Source organism: Pezoporus occidentalis, unplaced genomic scaffold (assembly GCF_034315485.1).
Source record: "Pezoporus occidentalis ecotype Australia unplaced genomic scaffold, CSIRO_AGI_Poc_V1 ctg175, whole genome shotgun sequence".
NCBI lineage: Eukaryota > Metazoa > Chordata > Aves > Psittaciformes > Psittacidae > Pezoporus > Pezoporus occidentalis.
The window spans coordinates 769202-791961 of NW_026913586.1; the positions used below are offsets into that span (position 1 = coordinate 769202).

General features: G+C 42.3%; 2 protein-coding genes across 8 annotated transcripts in view; one reads left to right on the forward strand and one right to left on the reverse strand.

The window, feature by feature from the left end:
* The window catches only part of SHLD1 (shieldin complex subunit 1), an 80452-nt gene extending 63863 nt beyond the window's left edge, over positions 1–16589 (reverse strand). Inside the window, exons 1-2 of one of the 2 annotated variants that reach the window (XM_062614325.1) lie at positions 16445–16589; positions 15812–15863 (exon numbers count right to left, since the gene is read on the reverse strand). The gene's annotated coding sequence lies outside the window, so the exon portion shown is untranslated. Of the gene's footprint in view, positions 1–15811; positions 16051–16444 lie in introns of those variants that run through there. The other variant, XM_062614326.1, reaches the window with a different exon arrangement.
* A 275-nt stretch (positions 16590–16864) lies between these two features.
* The window catches only part of GPCPD1 (glycerophosphocholine phosphodiesterase 1), a 42945-nt gene continuing 37049 nt past the window's right edge, over positions 16865–22760 (forward strand). For 2 of the 6 annotated variants that reach the window (XM_062614334.1, XM_062614335.1), the window contains exon 1: positions 21591–21805. The gene's annotated coding sequence lies outside the window, so the exon portion shown is untranslated. Of the gene's footprint in view, positions 16996–17607; positions 17625–21590; positions 21806–22760 lie in introns of those variants that run through there. The other 4 variants (XM_062614330.1, XM_062614332.1, XM_062614333.1 and 1 more) reach the window with 4 other exon arrangements.

Consider the following 22760-nt stretch of genomic DNA (forward strand, 5'->3'; position numbering starts at 1 on the left):
ATTTTCCTCAGCAGCTCCTTATCCATCCAAGGAGGTCTCCTGGCCCTCCTGCTGCACTTCCTTCTAGCTGGGATGCAACACTCCTGAGCTTGTAGCAGGTGATTCTTGAAAATGATGTCATCTTTTGAAAAGATGTCATCTTTTATTTCCTAAACAAACAGAAAGATTAAATATGATCCTGAAGTGTCTTATTTTCAGTAATGGGAAGATAAATCAAAGCGAAAGGTATTAATCTAAGACATATATGATTAAACAGATCTGTGAGGAACAAAAGGAAGAAACCCAAAGATAGTTACAGTCTTGTTAAATAAATAATGGGTTATCATCAGGATACTTCTGTAAACCCAGCACATTTTCCACAAGGTGCAAAATACTGCCCCCAGGACTACAGTTCTTGGAAGTAACACTAAGCAAAGATACTGAGCTCTGTTCCCACGTGCTGGGCACTGGCTCAATCCCACTACATGGTTCAGCTGGATTGGTGCTACTCAGATCTGCCTCCCCACTATGCAGCAGAGCCCTTGCCACCCATCACATTTCCTGAGCTGAGCTGTAAACCAGGTCCTTGTTTTGAGCAAGAAGGACCTTTTCCTCTTCTAACTCTGGTGTGTTCATGGAGAAGGAATTATGTCTGACTCAGAAATTGCTTCCTTATTTCTTGTGCGTTCACTAATTTCTTCTAGGTTGCTAATTTAAGTGCTGTGGATCACATGGGAGGACTCGTTATGTGACCGGTAATATAGAGGCTAAAAGATCCATAACTGGCTGATGTCAACTTCCCCAATATTTCCATTTGAGCAACACTTTAAACTAGGCCAGAACACTAATTAACTTCTGTATGAAATCTCTCCTCAACCCATCCAGCCTCCCATTGGTCAGTTAATTAAAATCAGCACCAATATTAGCCTGCTACTTTGCAGCAAAAAATCTAATTATACTTTGGGGTAATAAAGTAATTATGGGCTACTGTTTCTTTATGCTCAGCTGCTGTCCTGTAGCTAAAATCCTCTCTGTCCTGCTTGGGTTTCCTGAAGGTAACTGGGTCACAGGAACATGTGCCTTGGCTTCACCCTTTGCTGTACTTCAGCTTGACAAATTTTTGTTGAAGGTAATCTCCTTAAAACAGAGGTTAGTGTCTTCCAGCTTTCTTACTGGTGACTGATACAGCTGAATGTGGCAAAGTTTGAGTTCATGCTTGCAGTGAACTGGGTTTTGCATTCATGGAGCAGTAGGGGAGATTCATCTATCTTTACTTACCATGCCAACAGTGTAGGATCCTGGGGCTAAGTAAGCTGAGCAGATTTTTCAGTTAGTGGAAGGCAACAAGCATGTCTGACTTGCTGCATATTACATCCTATGGGAATCCCCTAAACAATTCAGAATAACCTTGTTTTAGAAAGCCTGTCTGCTCCCTTGATGAGGAGGGGAGGGTAAAGTTGACACTTGGCTGTAGATGAAAATTCTGTGCAGTGGAACAAATCTTACCCTCAAAAGAATCCCTTTCTTCCTGGGTAAAATGATATTTGTGCCCTTGTTATCCCTGGGAGAAGTGTGGCAAGATCACTGCCTGTCTGAGGGTCTTTTTGCCTGTGATATGTAAAATACCTATGTGGCTTCAGGAAACTGTAAGGGATATTCTTGGTCTAGGAAAGAGTCATGGCTTCCCTGAATACATAAAAAGACAATATTTATAATTAGTGGCTTGAACTGCACTGACCTGTGTCTGGCAGCTCCAATTCTTCTCCTGAAGTTGGTCAGCCAGGCTGCCATTCCTTCCTTGATCAGCAAGGATGAGAAGAAAATGAGCTGGCAGCTGTTTCCCAGGGACAGAGAGACCTTGCTTTTTGAAGTGTCACCCATCACAACAAGAAAATCTATGTATAAATATAGCTGCCTTTGTTTTGTGTGGTGGGAAAATAGAAAAGCTATTTCTGAGATTATGTCTATGGACTTAAATTTGGCATCTGAACCCTTTCCACAGCTTTGAAAAAACTTAAGAAAATACAAGATCTTATCACAATTTTAGATGTTAACTGCCTGCAGCTGAACTCCAAAGACGTGTAGACAGACAATAAAAGCAAACAAACGCTTTGGGGTTTGCTGGTTTGTCTTGCTGCTGTGTTGTGTCCCTCCTCCCCGTAAACTTTATCCTCTTCAGAGTTTATTTCCTCATGCACTGTGTATATCTGACTTCAAGCCCTGGTAACTACCTATGCAAATAAACAGATGAGCTGAATTGTTTGCTGGGAAAAGATCTCTGCTGTAGCTGTGGTTTCGTTCAGTTTGGAAATTGTGCAGACCACTCTGGGAACTGCATCAGAAAGCAATTACTTCCAGCAACACAGCCCCATGGCAAGGCTTGAGTAAGGCAGCACAAATTTCTGATGCTGGTTCTGGTCTATGTTAGAAGCAAGAGGGAGTTTTGACAGTAAGCTCAATGATAACAGGACTGAGGTTTTGATGAAAACCAACAGAATTGTTTAATTCACCATGAGATGTTGAGTATTCCTCAAAGTGGTCTTTCCCAAGTTTGCAGTCTCAGGACAGTTGAGTTTCCAGCTCAGGACAAGAGGAATCTATAGTGGTTTTTAAAAACCTGTCCCTAACCCATTTTTGTTATCTGGCACATAACTTTACAGACCTTTTCTTGATCAGCTTCCAGAAACCAAGGCATGGTTTCTCATGAGGATTGCTGGCCACCCACTGCCGGCTCCTCTTCAGGTGTGTCCAGATGCTTATCACTCACAAATATCATGCCAAGTTAACACCCACTGGACCTTACCAGTGTTGACTTAGCAACTTCTATGCAGCAATACTTAGGCAAGAATCTGTTTCCTGTTTTGGGACAGGTCCATACCACTCAACTGGCAAAGAAGTGCTGATGCTTTAAAAGTGTGACAATAAAATGGCACTTATTTCCTGACTGATGAATTTAAAAGGTGAAAAAGCTATTTCATGCTTTGGATGTATGGGGAAGAACTGAAGAGATCAAACAAGATAACTGCCAAGCTAGTAAACTCAGAACACCATGGCAAGCAGATAAATTGAATTTGGGATTAAAAGGACAAATGTTTTGGAGGTTCTCCCCTAGCTGGCCATCAGCACAGTTTCCCTGTAGCTAAAGGAACACTTGCCCACGTTGCACCAGAAAATTCCTAGCATTTGAAGGTGTGCATTACTAACTAGACACTTGAGTGAAAGAATCAAGCACCATTTTCACAGTTTTACATGTATACCTGTTACTGACAGTATCCAAAGGAATATGCCTTTATGCAGCAGCTCTGGGATTGACTGCCACAAATTTGCAATCAAATCCTATGTTTTTGTCTTTGCTAAGCCTTTCCCACTGGTAACTGAAGTCCTAATGCTAACATTCATCTTCCTTATTCCTCCTTCTCTCTAAAGAAAATTGCTGGCAGTTTTTATGACAGGTTGTATAAATAGAATCTCCTTAAGCAGAGAGGAGATTATATTTATAAACCACATTCTAAAAGAGCAGTCTCTTAGGAAAATCTGTGCACTTGAAGAATACTCTATCTGTACTCTTTGGTCTTCCCTTATCAGCCAGCTTTCATACCCTATGCATCCTTTGCTGTTCTTATCCGAGATACTATTGTTATGTTAGATAACTTAGAATTGCAAAATACACTGTAGCATTTTCCCTGGGAAAATAATAAAGTTTTGTCTATTCATTGCAATATGAATATGATTAAAGACAAATATAGCTCCTTCCAAACTCTCAGCTCTCCCAAACTCTTCACCTGTTTCCCAACTTTATCTGCCTTTGTGCAAGACTTGATCACACCACAAGAAATAAAAGACACAAAGATTAGACACTTCAGAAGGAAAAAACACAATTACAAAACACTGATTATCCCAGTACTTGTTGTTTTAACACAATAGTTGCAAGGCAGTGGCTGATGTGAACAATGATAATTACTTCCTCTTGCCTTCTGAATACAGGCAATTGCAGTAAAAGCAATACTTTACTGTTCTTAAAGCAATTCACGTTTATCTGTGTGCCTGCTGAGATATGAAGCTCTCAAACATCAGAAAATAGATTTAAGATCTAAAAAGAAATGCATTGTTTTGCTTTTCTAAATTAATCACCAATAGCATGGCTTATGCTAGTGTTAAATTTAGACACAACCATTTCTTGTATCCTTCTTGTGTCCTGGAAAAGACATGATCCTTTAGCTCTACCTGCTTTTCCAGAGGTAGCCCATCCTTGTGGTGTCTGAGCCACGTTCTGAAATAAATTCCTATATCTTTGCCAGAAGATACTACTTCTGAATTATTTCCTCTACCTCTTCAGAACCACTACACCCCTCCAAGTCACTGCATAAAAGGTGAGAGCTGGTGGAGCAGGGATCCATGTCTCCTGCATGTTCTCACTTCCTAAACACATTCTCTGCTGGCATTGTGGGCACAAATGGGGAAAAAGACTGCTCCTCTAACTTAATGAACCAGCTGGGAGTTTTCTTCTGCAAAGGGAAACCTGCACCAGCCAACTCTTTGGATCACACAATCACAGAGGGGTTGAGGTGAGAAGGGACCTCTGGAAGTCATCTGGGCCCAACCCCTGCTCAGGCAGGGCCACCTAGAACTGGTTGCCCAGGACAGTGTCCAGCCATTGCCCAGCACAGATGAAGAAGAGCTGCTTTAAGCTGTATAAACATTGGAAAGAGCCCCAGATGTCAAATAACCTGCACATTTCAGCTTAATCACGTTAATTTCCTCTCCCTTTCCACATCTTTAGATGATCTTAAGGTCCTTTCCAACCCTAACTATTCTGTGATTCTATGATCTTCACTTGTGAAACTGCTCTCCTTTTGGCTGGGGTTGGCTCCCAGTGAGGTGTGTGGCACAGTACATGCACAGCAGATACCCTACAGGGAAGAGGAGAAAAAAAGAGGCAGCATGACAAGTAACAGAGCCAAAGGCTTTGCTCCCAGTGTGTGCAACTTATCGATGTGAGGTACATGGGGCTCAGGATGAACCCTTTGGAGCAGGTCAAACCCCAGCATCAGAAGAATATATTTACCTGACACTTGTGCAACACACCACCTTATTGTATTATGCATTTGACACCAGCTGTCTACGGTATTGATCAAATTATTTGAAACTGCTGATGGAAAAGCTGTGACTTCTCTCTTTAAACTGGTTCCTGAAAAATAGCTTCAGAAGATACTTTATGGGTTTAGGCTTTCTGACGGGTAAGTTACGCATCCATGGCAGGACTCCCCCAGAGAAGAGGGCTGCGGCACTCTCCCTAGCACTCTTCCTCAGAAAACTTAGGAAAGCAGATAAATGGCTTCATATTTTGATGTCCTGTGCATCACTGTTCTTTCCCTTTCCAATACAGTGTCAGCTCTGCTTGAGTATTAAGGAGGTATTGCTCTGCTTGAGTATTAAGGATGGAGGGTACCTGTAGATAAACACCCCCCTATGTGAACAAACATGGGCCATGGAGTGGTGTGACCCTCCTGGGAATTGTTGCTGCTTAGGAATGAAGGCCCTGGATTCAGCAAAACACATGCTAAACTTGAAGTGCATAAGCACTTACATTGGCCTTGCAGGTTTTGCTGACCTGAGGTGAGGACAGGGTCCTTTACCCCATGACAACTGCAGATAATGTCTCCATGATGTTCCCAAACCTCGTCCTCCAGGAAAGAGGAATTCAGTGTGGAAGTCACTACTAGATCTCTCAGGATGGGAGCCCACAGCATTAAAGTCTAAACTAAAGCATGTTGAAGTCAACACATACTCCTTGGCGAATACAAATGTTGGATCAGACCTTTAGCACATAACTAATCACTTCTTGAGTTGGGGACAGCTGCATGGAGTACTTGTAGGGGACTACACCAGAAAAAATAACAGAAAAGCCCATACTTCCCAGTTAATAATTTGTTCACATGAATAATCCTCCATTGTGCAAACAATGCTATCAAACATGAGGATTACCATCCAGTAAAGGGCTGGAAGGATGAAGCCCAAGATGCGGAGTAAACAAAGTATGATATTACAGCTATTAATCTGTATTTATAAATAGGCAGGATGGCCATGAGTCACAAGGCTTCACTGCTTCCTGGGCTTATGAGCAAAACTGTTCTCAGTGGAAAGCCATGGTTCTATTTTTAAATACATCTACTGTCCAAAAAGTTATGGCTGAGGTTGTAACCTATCTGTGACTGGGTAAATAAAGGTGACAATGTGACCCAGGGCATAAAGTTTTGGCAGGAGCAAAGTGTTACTCTGTACAAGTCACTCTCCTTGATATCTTCTCAGCTAGCACCAATTTTGCTTTTTCTTTTTTAACATGCTTAATTTATTTTGCCTAATTCCCCCAAGAATATCAAGTTTTATGTGACTAAGCTGTGTGTTTGTATTTTCCTTCTTTCCAGTACATTCTGAATCCGATTTTTGGTTTTACACTATATTGCCAAAGAAGCAAGGACCTTTGGGATTTGTGTTGGGAGCCTCACATTTTATTCAGGGAGCTAGTGACCATGAACAGACCACATCTGCCCTACCAGGTGTCTTATGCAGGGCTTGAGCAGCTCGTACATTAGCATGAGTAGCCACTGCAAGGCAATGTGCTGGAGTCCTCAATGCCAGCCTGTGCACTGCTGGGTGTTCTGACAGAGGTAACAGTCTAGGCTATGAAGGAAAGATACCCAGGTTGGTTTGTTATGCAAACTAAAAGGCACCACAGAATGAGAGGGAGGCAGAGCCTCCCCAGAGGTGTGATCTGCACAGGGGGCCATGGAGAAATCCATCTGGAGCTTGTCCTATGCTTTTTGCAAACCAGATTCCTGGTACCTGCAGGGATGTAAGACTTAGTTGCTATCTGTATTCCTATTTTTATTCTATTGTATTATATATTTTAATACTATTTTATTATGCCACTTGTTGGGATTTTCATATTGAAGTCTGGAAAAAGCCCTGCACCACCTTGCCCTCTTACCTTCCCAGTGGCACAGAACAGGATCTCAATGTTCTAGGACACAAGGTGCACAGTCAGGACAAGAGAGGCAGAGTTCATGTGCCACTGCAGAGGGAAAGTCTGCATCATGAAGTTAGTGTTTAAAACACACAAGTGGGAAAGAGATGCTGACAGTCAGACTTTTTCGGCTTCACAGTCTGTAATATTTAATATTAAACCTTTTTTTTTTTTTCTTAATAGCTTTAACTTGGTTAATAAGTATCAAAACATCTGAGCAGTGCAGTCATTTTGTGCAACTGTATGAGTTGGAAAACCAAGATATCTTTGCTTTGTTTCTGTAACAGTTTGCAAAATGCTTTCATTATTGAAACAAAAAGGATTTTCTGAATATGTATTTTTGCAGAAGCATCTGCTGTGTGTGAAGTTATTAGACAAAACAAACCATAACTCTTTATTTAGATTGGAAAATATTAAAGATCTGGAAAGTGCTGCAAAACAAAGTAAACAGAAATAAACAGGAAATAAGTGACTGAGTAGCCACAGCATACTAAGGTCAGTTCTCCTTACTTTGAATTTAAACTTTGTCCTTTCCCATTGTGTATTTTTTCCAGGAATTTTTATCTTGTGGTTTGTTGGTTTTGGGTTTGTTTTTTGTTTTTTTTTTGTGACTGCTGCTTTTCCTTCCCTGCTTTAATGGAATTGTTCCCTTCTGTCCTTTAGAGAGTTTGACACAAAGAAACTTTTATCTCTGCTCCACAGTCAGAAGTGATGATCGCTATACACAAGAGTAAGTCAAACCCTGGTTTGTTTACTGTCTTTTCAATTATTTTAATTCAGCCTGATCTTTGGCTTGGCTGAGGATGCTTTGCAGGAGATCCATGGGATAAAGGAATTGGAAAGATTACCTAACAGTATGTTGAGGCAAGGCAGTCCCCCTGTGTGAGAATCAGCCTACTCCACTCAAAACTCTTCCAGTGATTCCATCTCTGTGTAGAAATAATGGCATTTTACATGGGCCTTTTTAACACCTATTGCCTAAAAGCCTCCTCATTTCACTCAGCACCTAAGACCCTTTGCAGATTTTGACTGCATGCACACAGTCCCCAGACCTGTCCCAAAACCAGAAACGCATTGAAAGATCACAGTTGTTTCTGTTGTTTTGATTCTCAGCATTCATTAATCTAAGAGATCCTATTGCAGCCTTTCAATACTTAAAAGGGGTTTGTGAGAGACATGGAGAGACTTTTTGCTATGGGCTGTAATGACCGGACAAGGGTAATGGTTTTAAACTAAAAGATGATAGACTTAGATTTGACATAAAAAATGAAGATGGTGAAGCACTAGCACAGGTTTCCTAGTGAAGCTGTGGCTGCCCCATCCCTGGCAGTGCTCAAGGCCAGGTTGGATTAGGCTTGGAGAAACCTTGTCTAGTGGAAGGTGTCCTTGCCCATGCCAGGACTAGATGAGCTTCAAAGGTCCTTTCCAACCCAAACCTTCTTTAAAGCTCACTGCCAACCCAATCCATTCTGTGAGTCTAATACCACTGAACAAGGGTGAATGTTTAATCTGCAAAAAGACTTGCTAGTGTCATATGATCCCTGAATACAGTGCATGTTCTGAGCCACCAGGGTACTAAAACTCTGGTTTATTTTAATGATGTTAAAAAATGGTTCAGTTTTTAAGGGGATAAGTATTTGTGGATTGAGACTTTGAAAGGGAACAGCAGAAATAATTATAGCTGTATCTTGTTCTGGAAGAGAGCTGGGAAAACCCACAGGCTTACCATTAATACTAAAAGAGATGATTTTCCAACCCTAACTATTCCATGATCTATGATTCCTGCACTGTCATTTTACTCTTCATGCTAAGGCATTTATTTGTACTTTAAAAATATGGAAGTTTTGTAATACAATGTATAACTGGTCGTAATTCAACACTAGCAGATTTTAAAGGCAAATACCTTTCCACTGTGGAAGTAGGTGGGTGCTATTTATGGAGAAGCATGCCCCTCTGCAACACAGTCTTAGCTCAAGACAATCGTTAACAAAATTGGTAGCAGCCTCTGACTGCCTCCCTGCAGATCCAAATCTGCAGGAGTTTATGCAGCACAGAGCAATGCAAGGTGCAACACAAAGATGCTTTCTGCCTGAATGATCTTCTAGAGCAACAAATGCAACTTAAGTCTTCCAAGTGACTGATGGTTGCACCTCAAAACTCAGCCTGGGACTGCAGCACAGCAATTTCTCGCTGGGAGCCTTCCCTATCAATTACTTTAATCATTATTTCACCTGACTTCTCCACAGGGTAAGGTCCCAGGAGGAAGAGCTGCAAGTCAGAACGGAGAGTTATTCTTTTAGCAGTTGTTTTCCAGTGACTTGCAGCTTCCCTAGGTCGTGAACAGTGGCTGAGCTTTGTGGTTGCAATCTTGCCAGCAGAGCTGCCAGCACTGATAAAAGAGCCCTGCACATTTTAATTAATCAGACTTTTGCTGTCTGTGGCCTGTCTGTAGCCTTATCTCTGCAGCCCTTGCACACAGGCTTGGGCCAGTATGCTGTGGCACACTTTGACTTCTTTTGGCCTCTCAGTTGAGAGCAGCTGGGGGAATTTTCAGCCCTTTTCTGTGATTCACAGAAAAAGGCACTCACACCAACCAACAGGCTAGCTTTGATATCTCACTACCTCACACTGCTTACAGTCTAGATTTTGCAGCTTTTATTTTGTTACTATTAGTCCTGGTACTTTTTTTTTTGTGAGAAAACCTGCCCATACTCCAATAGATTTTGTACTGTTTCACAAGTTTATCTATCCATTGCATGTCTGGGGTGAACCTGATAAACCAGTTTTTGCTGCTGTTAACGAATGCTACACATTGTTCAGCTGTACAGCATGTCTTTTATCACTGATCTTGCATTTTCATAGTGGTTGCTCCTAATTTTTAAAGCTTTGACTAAAATGTGAACTTGTGAACAGCTTCATGTGGAGACAGACTGTGGAGAACTGTCAGACTCAGCTGGAGCAACAATATACTTGCAAGTAAATCTGGGTTTGTAAAACAAGGGATGTTGTCATCTTTAAAGTTACATATGCCTGTATGTATCTTCAGAAGTTTGGAGATGGGAGTTCGTACTTCCTTCCAGCAAGAGGAATTAAGAGTCAGAATTGCTTAAAAAGCTTTCTTGTTTTGTATCTTCTTAGCCTTAAAAAAAAGGAAAAGTCTCATTTTGGACACTTTCAATCCTGTGTGCAGAATAGGCACATTCTGCTTACAAGAGCTATTGGCTGAGCATGACTGAGACAGCCAAGAATACAGATTAGGTGTAAAGTAACTGATACGTTCTCCTGTTTCCTACAGGAGTCCTCTTTGAGGTGCTTTCTGATAGCTGTCCCTGTTTGAAACCTGAAATGATAAATCTGTCTCTGAGATGCTTTTTTTACAATTCCATTGTTGCAGCAAGCAGTTCCCTGGCAGCTAAAGAGGATTTCAGTTCTAGCTGCTGCTGTCTCCACTTGTGCCAAGACAGCTCTAACATTCAGCCAACCTGGCTTTGAATTGTTTCAGACCACGGATGCAACACCTAATTAAAAACAATAATATCAACAACAAAACAAATACACAAACCAAACAAATCAACCCCCAAAACAAACACACACCCCCCCCCCCCCCTTTTCTGACAGAGAGCTAGTATAGCTCAGTGAAAGGTTAAACAAGGACCTGAGAGAGTACAAAGGGCAGGTGGGAGTGCAAGAGGAGGCATGGTAGAGCCAAAATGCTGCAGCCAGATGTCTGATTGGCTTTAGGCCACGGACACCTTTAGCTTCGCCTCAAATTGAGTTTTGGTTACAAGGAAGAAATTGTCTCCCTGGGTGTGGTAACATTCCCAGAAACAACAGTGCCTTAAACCCTGGGTTACCACAAGAGAATTGATACCTATTTAATAAGTATAAAAAGGAAGAAATATCAGTCACACAGAGGAGTCTGTACTTGTAAAGAATATAATGTCAATAACTAAAACTTAAAACATGTTTCTTTGTCACTGTAAGTATGTGCAGCAGATGGAGGAGAAACATACGATAGGAAAAGCTAAGTTTTTCCTGTATTGAATTTGAGGTCTCCCACTTACTTTCTCCATATAAGTGTATTCAGTATAGGCACACTTCAAGTAACATTGAGCATGGAAGGAGAAAGCTCCAGTGGACAATAAGAAGTGTCGTATTTCTCTGTTGGGCCCTTTGGTTTCACATGGGTACTGGGAGCACCACTGTCCTCCCCCTGGGGAAAGACTGGGAACCACCACACTGAAGCCCCACATTATCACTGGCCCTGACCTGTGGAGTCCAAAGGATGCACTTGCATCACTACTATTGTTATCTGGCAGAGCATAAAATTCAGCCTCACATTTTATTTAAAGCACAAACATGACCTTTGAAATGGGATTTTGAACCACAAACATCCTGCTGTCGTAGGAAATCCCATCTCTCCTTATCTTAGGGCAGGTGTTCCTTCTGTCGAGATGGGCAAAAAGACAAAAAAAAAAAAAAAAAAAAATCAACATTATCTGTGTCATATTCGGCAATCACCGGTGTTTCTCATTAGCTGACCACCCTCGTCTCTGACAGAGTGAAATGGGTGCTGCTGGCAAAAGGGGCATGGGAAGTCTTCAGTACAATTTCAGAAACAACAAGATTTCAGAGATGACACCACACCACCACCATTTGTGCCAGAATACAAGAGAATGGCTTGTAATTGGCCTGCAGACAGAGCCAGGAGTTCCCAGAACACCACATACACAAAAATTGAACAAAAAAAGTTATGTATATAACCTACTATATAACTTAAGTTACATATACACATAATACTTACTATATAACTTGATTTGGTTATTTAAAAAAAACCAAGGAAGATTCATATTAGATACTGGTTTCTGCTGTGGTAAGCCTAGGTTTAATGACTTTGGCTAGTTGAAAAGTGGTGCTTTGATGGTGTGGTACTTCAGTTCTTTATTTAGGTCTTTCACAATTAAACTTCATTTATACGTTTCATTTGAGAAACTGTAAACCAACTTAGATCAAAAAACAAATCATGCTCAGGCACCCTCACAGCTAGATTATAATATCTCTCATTCCTAATCCAAATCTAATTTCTGCAATATTGTATTAGCACCTGGGTTTGGGGTTTTTCTGGATCTGTTTGTTTTGGGGTTTTTTTTTATGCTTTTATCCACCCTTCTGGTTTGTGGTTGCATTTGCTACCAGCATATCTAGTCCTTGTATTAAGCAATAATCTCCCCCAAACAAAGAGAAATCTGAGCTATTGCTGATCTAGAGTAGCATTGCTCTCCTTCCTCTACACCTCTTGCTTACCTTCAAGGCTTCCCTACTGTAAGTGTTTAAAAAGTCTTGAACACAGCCTTATATTCCTGCTTAATCTGTAATGTGTTTCTGTGCTCCCTGACATTTAACTTGTCCACAGAGAAAAATATATGATACTGTATTACGTGGTATATTAAAGAGAAAATGTCATTGCATAACAGGCCTCTTTCTAATAATCCTTTCTCATCATTCTCTATGAGACTGAGAGGCTTGTGCCAAGCTAACAGCAGTTCTACTGTCTTGCAATTTTTATTCTTGCTTGATACCTTCCAGTCTCTTTGCATTTCTTTTCCTTGGTGCCTGTAAATTCCAGATTTCTCATTAGATAATGATACAGCAATTCTCTCAGTGCCAGGGAAATGGTCAGAAGTGTATTTTCAAGAATCAGTGATTTTATAGAAAGATTAAAAAAGAGCTAATGAAATACTGCCTGCCTAATGCTGTGCATTCATTTACATATTTTTACCAGCTATTTTTATTCACAATAATCCATCAGAGCTGAAACAGCTGCAGAAAAATCAAGTGCAGTAAACCAAGGAGTGGAATTCATCTGAATACACACAGCTTTCCTCAGCTGTGAGCGCTGGTGTCAATATAACCACTTCACTGGAACTGATAATGCAAACTATGAAGGAGGAAGAAGCACATCTATAATTCAATGTTCACTTTCTAACTACTTATAGTATGAATGAAGCTTGATTTACAGGTTGAATGTATAATTCTGGCAACTGAAGGAAATATTACATTGGCTACAGAAATAGACATAAAACCTCAAAGGCATTTCCTAGTGCCTTTTTATTGTAGGTTTGCTAGTGTATTCTACAGATTAGCCTTAACCACTTGCTTCCAGCACTTGGGCAGGTATTCTTGTCATTTACAAAACAACAGACTGAGGAAGTCTCACCAGGCTTCACATCTCAACTACTATAGCCTTAAGGCTACTTTGATATTCCATCTATGGCACAAATCGCCTCCAACCCTCTCTGCTTCATACCCTACATCATGGCTGGGAGCAAGGTCCTGTTTTAAAACAGCTTCCACAGTTTTGGGGAGGCTGCATGCACAGGGCATCTTTTAGCTCTTTTGCTTCTGCTCAGCAACTTCACCCACAACAGTTATCATTGCCAGGACAAAGCAGTCTGCCAGACAGTACTGGCTAAGTACTAGTAATTCTTAGTAAATTACTATAGTGGAAAGGGGAAAACATGCTTTCCAACACATGCACACATTGTTTAAACAGTTTGTGTTTGTACACTGGAAACAGATCTTGCAGCTTTGTGTTTCTGGATTTCTTTGTGACTTTTGCAAAGAGCAACTCAATTCAGCTCAGCTTGTATGACATAAAACCTCATTTCCTTTGCTTTTATTTTGTTGCATTGTAAACAATGAAAGCAGACCATCAATCTTAACTTTTTGGGCAGATATTTAAAACTCTTCTGAGTTTTATAAACTCATTTATGTGCTCTAATTACTCTACAGTTTAATATTATCTCAAGGAGTAGCTGAGACTTGCCTGGTGCGTCATGGCAAAGTAAGACCTTACCTGATCCAACCATATTGAAGCAACTTCTTAAGGAGGAGGAAAGTAAAAAAGGACACTGGCAAACTTAATTAAGTGTAGACTTTTTTCAGCTTAAGCCAAGACATAACAGTATTTTCCATTCCACCCTTTTCCTACTTGCTCTGCACTGAGCACAAGCTTAGTCATCACTCTTAATTAGCAGGTTTTGGTTTATTCAGCAAGACCAAGGAGTGCAATGGAGTTATTTACAGGAATTAAGCTATTAAAATTTGTATTTCAGTGAAAGGCTTAAGAGCAAAGCAAGACAGGGATCTCACAGGTTGAGACAGAGTAGAGAGCAGAACACTTGGCTCAGCCCTCATGATGCAATCCTGGTAACATTAATGGTTTAGAGAAAGGAATCATGCTGCTAACCAAAATTTCTTCCCTTTGAAAAGCCTTATCAATTACACATTGAAGAACATCATCTCTGATTTTGACAAACTCAAGTTACCTTTAAAGAAAAAAATTGTCCTTGAAAGTTGCCATGACCAATTAATGCTGCACAGAATCAGCTGTTTCTCTTAACGCAGCACAAAAATTCATATTAACATTCTTTCCAAATGAATATATACTATTTTAAGATACCTGAAGAATTTAAAAATGATTTGACCAAATTTCAGCTTTTAGCTGAAATCAACCACATGAATTTACAAGGAGAGAGAATTCTCTAAGCATTTCAGTTGAGCTCATTACAGTAGCTTCTATTATCTTAGTGAAGAAGCAGGGAGATGTACATCTTAAAGAGAATGAACACATGGGTATTTCTTACATCCATTTAGGGTCTGAATTGCAATTTTTAGCTATGATAAATTATTGTAGGAAATGCACTAATAGTTTTGATCAGATAAAGGCATTTTTGAAGTAAACAGTAGAGCTGAAAGAGACCAAGTCTTATACTAGTAGGTTTTATCAAAAAATTAATGGTACAATTTTATAAAATGATTGGCACCATATTACATTTTTGTAAAAATGTAACACACCAAAGCATGTTTGAAAGTGTTCAGTTCCATCCCAGCTTTACAACAAATTACTTGAACTAATAAATCTTAAAAAACAGGCAACAGAAAACCAGTAGGCAATTACCTTCCTAAATAGTATTTTCTCTAAAGTTTCTTCTTCCCTTTCCTTCAGCTCACTGCTGGGTACACCTGTAGGAGTGATGACTTCTAATGTTTACTTAATTACTAAGGGTTTGTAACTAGAGTAGTTCCCATCCGTGTTTAACAAGATCCTCATTTTCCAACAAGCACTTTTCACCAGCACTCCCTCCTCCTTACCCAGAGGAATTCCACTTATTCTTTTGGCTTCAAAATAAACTGCTTTCAGCTTTTGCTTTTACTGCATACCTTCCCCTACCATTTTTCCTTTAAGCAGGGTACTCTCACGTTGCAATGATTACATAAAGACCTCAGCAATTCAGATATATTACATACTTTTCTAGTATAAACCATCTGATATTAACATTCATTTTCCCTACAACACCCAGGGCTGTATCACAAATTACTTGTGTCTAGATTTGCAGGGGATGGATTAATGGAAAATAGCTCTCCATTTAAAGATGGATGGAAGGAAAAGATAAAGCTGTACCTGTAAAGCTCTACTTGTAACTGTGCTAACTCCCAGTACAAGACAGGATAAGTGGTTTCTCTGCATACTCAGACTGCAGCTTCTTTGTTAGCTCACACAAGTTGTATAAAGCACAAGCAAGTTACTTACCAAACTATTAATGCATGTTTATTATTAAAAGGACAGGTCATATTCTCACAACTCTGTAACTCTGCTACAAAACGGAGAACAAGCTCCCTCAAAAATGCAGAGGAAAATCGTTTCCCTTTATTTGCTAATGCTTTGTTGGGTGAATTCCAGTGGGATACTATTTTTGTCATAAAATCAGGTCTCATAAAGGCCAGGAGTTCCAAACACAACACTACCTTTTAGTGCAGCAAATCTCCCTGGGGTCTTCACCCAATGGTCTCAGGTACCCTGAAACAGAGACAAATACCATGCTTAAATTTTGCCTGCGGCTTCAGAACTCCAGTGTGGGCATCCCCACATCGGGTTGCCTTGGTGCCATTGCTATGAAGACATGTTTTCAGCTATACCATGAATGACAGCTCTCTTGCCTATGGAGCTGGGCTCATGGGCAACCGGACTCGTGTAGAGGAAGAGGCAGAGCCTGCATGACAGCAGGGGACCTTCCTGCGAGCCCCAGCCGAGGTCCGTGGGGACCCTAGGCACAGCCCACTGGCAGGGCTGGAACACTGGCACAGGGCCTTAGGAAAATGCACGTGGAGAGAGACGGCCACCGTCAAATCCACTAAAGAGACTAAAGCCTTTCAAGACAGGCATGCCGGCCTCCCCCTTCATACCACAAAAAAAAATCCATTGCATCCCTGGCGCCATGAACTCACAGCCTGCCTAAGCCACTGAGACTCAAGGGTAACGCAAGAAAACGGCTGCCTGTCCCCAGCGCAGCCCTCCCTCTCCTAGGCTGGGTACTAGGGCCCCAGCTTGAGGTAAGGCAACCTCCAGGGTAGAAAGGTGCTAATGGAAGCTCACCTCACCTCAGCAAGGCCTCTACCCAGCTCGGCCCATGCGTGTACGGTGGGGTTGTGCGTCGGCAGCAGGGGACGGTTGATGCTTGCCCTTGAGGAGACCCGAGAGGGTCGGTTTGTCCCCCGGTACCGACAGAGCACTGAGGCAGCTGGCCCAAACTCCTCGCAGGCGGTACCGCGGGGACGGTGCTAGGCAGATTGCTATGGGGGAGCTGCTGGAGCCTAGCACCGAGGAGAAGGAGAAGACTGCGGGCGGGCAGGCAACCACAGCCCAAGACCCCCAGCGCCCCCAGCCCCCTTCGCGCCCCGCGCCTTTCCTTAGCCCCACCCCCTGTGCCTTAGCCACGCCCTCATATTAGCCACGCCCCCTCAGGCGCCGCTCGCTCCCTGCCCTGGGCTTTCGAGGAAAAGCCCCGCCCTTCCTGCTCTCCCCGCGCTGTCAGGTGTCCCTGGGCAGTGGCCGCGGACCCCGGCCGCGGGAGGAGGGGCTGGGAGCCCGGGCGGTACCTCCCGCAACCCCGCACTGAACGGGTTGGGAGCCGGGAGCGGCGCGTGGACAGGTCAGCCCGCGCCGCCGGGACGGGCGTCGCGGAGGGGCTGTGTGGTGACAGGTCCGTGCTTGCTGCTGAGGAGGCCTGGACGGGTTAAGGGGCTGTGGGTTCGCGCCGCGGGGTGGGCAGGGCAGGGCGGCGGGGGAGCGGTGTCGCGCTCCTCGGGTGTCGATTGGTGTGTGGTGACTGCAGGGCAGGGATGGCGCTCGGCCGTGAGGGCAGCCGCGGGAAGGGCGTGTGGCTTTCTGAGGGGGGTGACCGAGGCGGGGAGCGAGAGGCCGCGCTGCCCGGGGGCGCCCGAGGTGCGGCGGGGGCACCGTGCTGCTGGCGCTGCGGTGGAACCGGCACCCGGTGAGCGTGGCTTGGCGGGCTGCCGGCCGCTCTGCTTATTTACGTCCCCGCCGAAAGCTCTCGCCCGGGGCGGTCCCGCGGCTGGTGCATTATGTAAGCGGCCGCGAGGCTGGGACGGGGCGGGCCTGGGGACGCGGCGCGCCGCCTCCCGGCCAGCAGCAGGCCGCTGTGCGGGGTGTGCGGGACGGCAGCCTCCATCGGCGGGCCGGGAGCAGTCAGTAAGTCACCGTCAGGGCGGCGGGGTGCTGCTGGCGGACATCCTGCGGCACCGGTCGGCTCCGCTTGGGGTGTGTGCGCCGATCCGCTCTGCTCTTTGTCTCCGCTTTGGACTAGGAGGAGCACTAGCAAGGCTTACGGCTTGCGTTGTAGTACGCTTGATGCCACGGAGACTAATACAATGTTAGATTAACTTCATTACTTGCTTCCTAACCAGGCTGCTGCAGGAGGCACAGATTCATTTCTTTATTGTTTCTTCTTTTTCCTTTTCAATCGGTGGCATGTCTTGCAGGGTGTTTGTGTTTTAATTAAAGCATGTAGTGTTAGATGGAGTTTAGCCTTCAGAGTATTTAAAATGTTAATGGCAGAGTGTAATACTTAAGTGAATTTTTTTTTATCATAAGAGATACTTTTCCTTATAGTTTTTCATGTGTTCTAGCACTGTTGCCTGTAAAATAACTGTAGAAAATACAAAAAAAAAATAATCGGGGGGGGGGAATACCGTGTGTCTTGAATAGACGCTACTAAACTGCCACAAATACAGCCTTTGAAAACCCTTTAAAAAAAGTTGTTTGTTGCTGTGTTGAATACTGAGAGCTGTGGGGAGCATTATGAATCTTGCTTGTCTATGTCATTCCTAAGTGAAGAATATTAATGTGATCATAAAGAGCTTAATTGCTGTCTTGTTAAAGATCTTGTCAGCCACGTGTTAATAATGAGCAACACCTCAGCGAAGAGAAATCAAACTGATGCTGGTCTGGTTTACTTTAAGAACTTTGCAAAGCTGCTATGACATAGCTAAGACAGAAGAGTCTGCTACATGGACAGGTATTTAAAACATGCTGAAACCCATTAAGGTCTTGTTACTTAAAACAAAGCAGAGGCATTCTGGGCAAACATAGTATGTCAGGTAGGGTTCTTATGCTTAATTACCAGGGCTGTCTTGGCTCTGCAAACGGGTAGTTAAATTGATACTGAAAATATCATCTTAAAGGTATTATTGTATGCTAATTTGATGCTGTTTCAGAAATAGTACTTAGGCTTTGATTCTTTCTAAATGTCAGCATAGCCCTATTGGTAAAATTCCTGCCTTTGAATAGGATGTGTCCAGATCTTACATGCAAGTTTGTTTTCTGTCCAGTGTTAATACTGCAATGCAGTATGAGAGCTTCTGACTTTGTGACCGTCCTTTCTCATGCAGTCAAGGTGCGGGGAGGGGAAAAGGAGAAGGAGAGGGCAGGAAGAACCTTTTGGTTGTTTGAGTGAAAATGAAGGAGTTGGTGCTGTAATGCTGTTTCTAAAAATTCTTCACTTGTTGGAGTGAATGTCCTGACAGGCATATCCTCTGACCTTGTTCTAAAATCCAGGTGTTGTCAACTATTGTTACTTAATTTTATTACGTACCTAATTTGTTGCTTTAGATGTGGTCTGTAATATTCTGATACTTTATTAGGACCAACCACAAGCAACAGCATCTCTTCCTCATACTACAAGTTTAATTGGATTTGATTAGATGTCATTTAAATATTAAAGGTATAGTCTGAAGTAGTATTGCTATGCTCTAGGGTAATTCTGTGAGTAAAAGTGACAGAACTGAGTCTTAAACCAGCAGTTTTATGTGGTGAGCCTCATCTCTATTCAGCACAGCCCTAGATCCAGTGATGCATGGTGGTGGATTTTCTATTGCTGCATATAATACAGCTTTCAAGAAGGCAGAATATAAGTGCAGTACCTTGTTGTGCAGTGCAAGGTAGTGTTCATATGCAGGCTTCCTGAGGCAGGGTGCAGGGAGCTGTGGTGCCCTTCCTTGGCCCCACTCTTGCCAGCATGCACTCTCAGATGTCGAATGACTTGGCTGATCCTGTGGCACCTTTTCCCTGCTTCAGGCTGGCACTAGACCTCTCCTTGGTGTTGATATGTCTCATAAGTCTGCTTTTAAGGTGGAGAATGCCTGCTTAAAATCAGAAAAATAAATCAAAAATAATGCAGCCTTCTTTTCCTTACCCTTTTGATCTTTGAGTGCAAAAAAATAAATGGGAGTGATATTTTGAAATAATTGAGCTTATGTTTGCTTTTTGCAGTGCCAGTAGACTGCACTGTGATCTGTGATGAAATGTGTGCTAATGGTATGGAACAGCCTGTTTGTGCACAGATGGTCTTTATTTTTCTGCAGATAACTAAGCAAAGTCAGTAATACAGAGGTTGAAAATATTCTTACAGTAAGAACCAGATGTTTGAAAATACTAAAATGCATTCCAGGAATATCATGGCACCTAGGTACCAAGGTGTCTCATTTTAATTGAGAAATGCCATTAAGTACCTATAAAAATGTATATGCTTGGCTATCTTTAAAAAATTCACCCATTAGAAAGATACTTTTATAAGTTGCATTTTACCGTCATTGAAAAATCTATATTATTATCCAGTCATCCTTAATGTTACCCAAGAGAGTTTTGGGTTCATAACCTTACATCAGAAATTCCTATTAATTGTTTATTGGATAGCGTTCTGGGGCTTTTTGAGGGGAAGAAATGTCCCACAGTATGTTTCTGTGTAAGTCTGCTGCTTTTTGGCTTTCTTGTCAGCATTTTGCCAGATGCTGGTTATCCTCAATGGGCTAAGTCCATGCAAAAGGTCATGGTCTCATGATCTGGGTCATCTAGATTATAGGAGCATAAATGAAGTTGTTTATACTCCCATTAGCTGCATCCTAGAAAGGATAAAACTTGCGAAACTTTGGATCCCTTATGTACCAAAAGAGCAGCATTTTGTTTCTCTTTTTTTGTTACAAGTTCTGATTAGTTAATGGAAATGTTCCCTGTGGGTACCCCCAATTTAGAAAGCTAGCGTGGAATTTACTGAGGCTTGGTTTGTCTCCCTTCTCTTCCACCATTAGATGTTTATGTATATTTTTCCTTCTACTGCTAAGTATAACCAACCATTCTGCAGCCCTTACAGCCAATTCTGTTGATAAAGTCAGCTTTTCATTCAGATCTAGCTCAGTATAATTGCTTAATTTTGAAAGCCTTCTGTCAATACAGCAAAAAGAAAGTTCAAGGCCTTCAGCTGTGTAAGTCTCTGCAGTAGAAAAAAATGATCACATCATACTTCAAGCCTGTCTCAAGATGCTGTTTTGACACCATTATAAGTCAGATCCTCAGAAACCTGTTTGAGTTGCTCTTAAGAATCTCCCTTGTTGCTGAGGGAGAGTGTGTCATCTGGCTTTATGAATGCTCTGAATTTTTGAGTCTAAAATTTGTTCAGTGTTTGCAAGCTAGGCTCTTACATTGCAGGATTGTCACAGATTACTTGGTGTATGTTTATCTAAGCCTGAAATACTGAGTATGAGATACGGGACCGCAAGCAGCCCACACCTCTTAAAATACATTGGTACCTCTTAAAATATATTGCAGAGGTTAAGGAAATTGAGGCGTGTGTGCATGTGTGTAAGCTGAAGGGCTTTTTTATACCACCAAACCTGTAAGCCACAAAGTTCAAATGAACTTTGATCTTGGAATTATTAAATGAAGTCTGTGTTCTGGTATATTTTGACTACAGTGAAAAATTGTCTTGCCCATCCATGTTGACCTTTGCTACCTTATTTTAGAGGGGAGCTATGACATTTTATGCTGTTTAGTAGTTAATTGTCTTATGCCAGAAGGAGGGTCTGAAATGTCATCTTTTCACTTCTTCCAAGTGGTTTTGGAGGTCCACAGCTGTTTGCCTGCATCTTTTAGAAGTGCCCTTCTAGAATCAGGACTGGAGAGCTCGTGTTTAATGTTATTTAGAGAGATACATCAACTCCTGTTGTTCTTGTACTCCTTCAGGTACCCATGAGGAGGAGACTGTGAAAGGAAAGCTTTATGGGCAATATGAGAACAAAGAGCACATTTTTTTCTCTTCTGTTCAACCTGCTGGGTACTGTGCTTAAAATCTTCATTGGTTTTCTTTTGGGTGTATAAAGGCAAGTAAGTGGATTTCTAAAATTGCAGCATTCCCAGTTGCTTTTCTTCCTAGGACTACAAGGAGAGCTTTGTGTTGTAGCAGGGGAACCAAGATTGTACATGGCCTTAGCTACCAAGCTGATCTTGCCCCTGCTCTGGAAGCCTTGCAGGCAGCCTGTGGGTGAGGTTGGTTGATGGGCAGGGTTACCTGAGTCAAGCTTTTAAAGGCAGGTTAGTACAGCCCCAGGACTCAGAGTGCTGCTGCTGTGCAGTCACCATCTCCTTGGGAAGCCTCCAGAGATTGAAAGGTAAGGGTTTGCTTTGTTTGAGGAGAGTGAGAGAGCGTTGAACTGTGACATGGCAGAGGAAAGAACGTGTTTTTGTTGGAACAGCAAGAATTAAGGTAAAGAAACACTTTGGGGGTTTTGTTGTTGTTTGTTTTTGTGAAGTGCCGATACCATTGTGTGAATGTCTACCTGGGTGAGACCTCTTTCCCATGAGGAAATGACCTCGATTCACGTGTTCATTTCTTGCTTGCATGTAGTTTCAGTCTGCAAAAGCTGACCAAAGGGAGGAAGAGGGACACAGGATGAGGGGCAATTGTTTGCACCTCAGGTAGCATTTGGGTGCGTGTAGTTGCAGCAGATGTGAATACAGCTTTCATACTTTTGAACCCAAAGTTAGGTTTAAAATGGTTGTTGCACAAGGACTTCTAGTTTGTAAATCTGCTTGGTTGGCTTTGTTAATAGTTGCTGATTAGGAAATGTTTTAATATTTTCAATGTAACTCTTCTTAACTTGCTTCAGTTCCCCTAAGCAGACAGTTATGACCCTGTCAAGCTGAGGAGTCTTTGCATTCTCCCAAACAGTCCATTTTTACAGATGTGGGGAGTGGAGAGGATTTTATTGTTCTTTGTCAGCTCTTGGTGAGGCAATGCTGAAAATCTGAAGGAAGAAACATAGGATTTAAAAGATTGCCTGACACCTACCGGCCGGAGAATTTGAATGTGTAGGATTTCTTACCATTGCCCTCTGGGAATTAAGTTACTTCCTTTCTTAAGGAGCCATCAGTAGCTAGACAGCTAAACTTAGGCCTTTTTACTCCTTTTGTTGCATTGTGTCTTTATAGGTGTATGGTAATATACAATGTATGCGTTTTGTTAATGAATCAAGCTGATCTATTTTCTTTGCTGTGTGCTTCTGCAAGAAAAGATATTTCTTCAAAATGAGGGGTAGTACTTAGATCCTAAACATGGATGTAAGT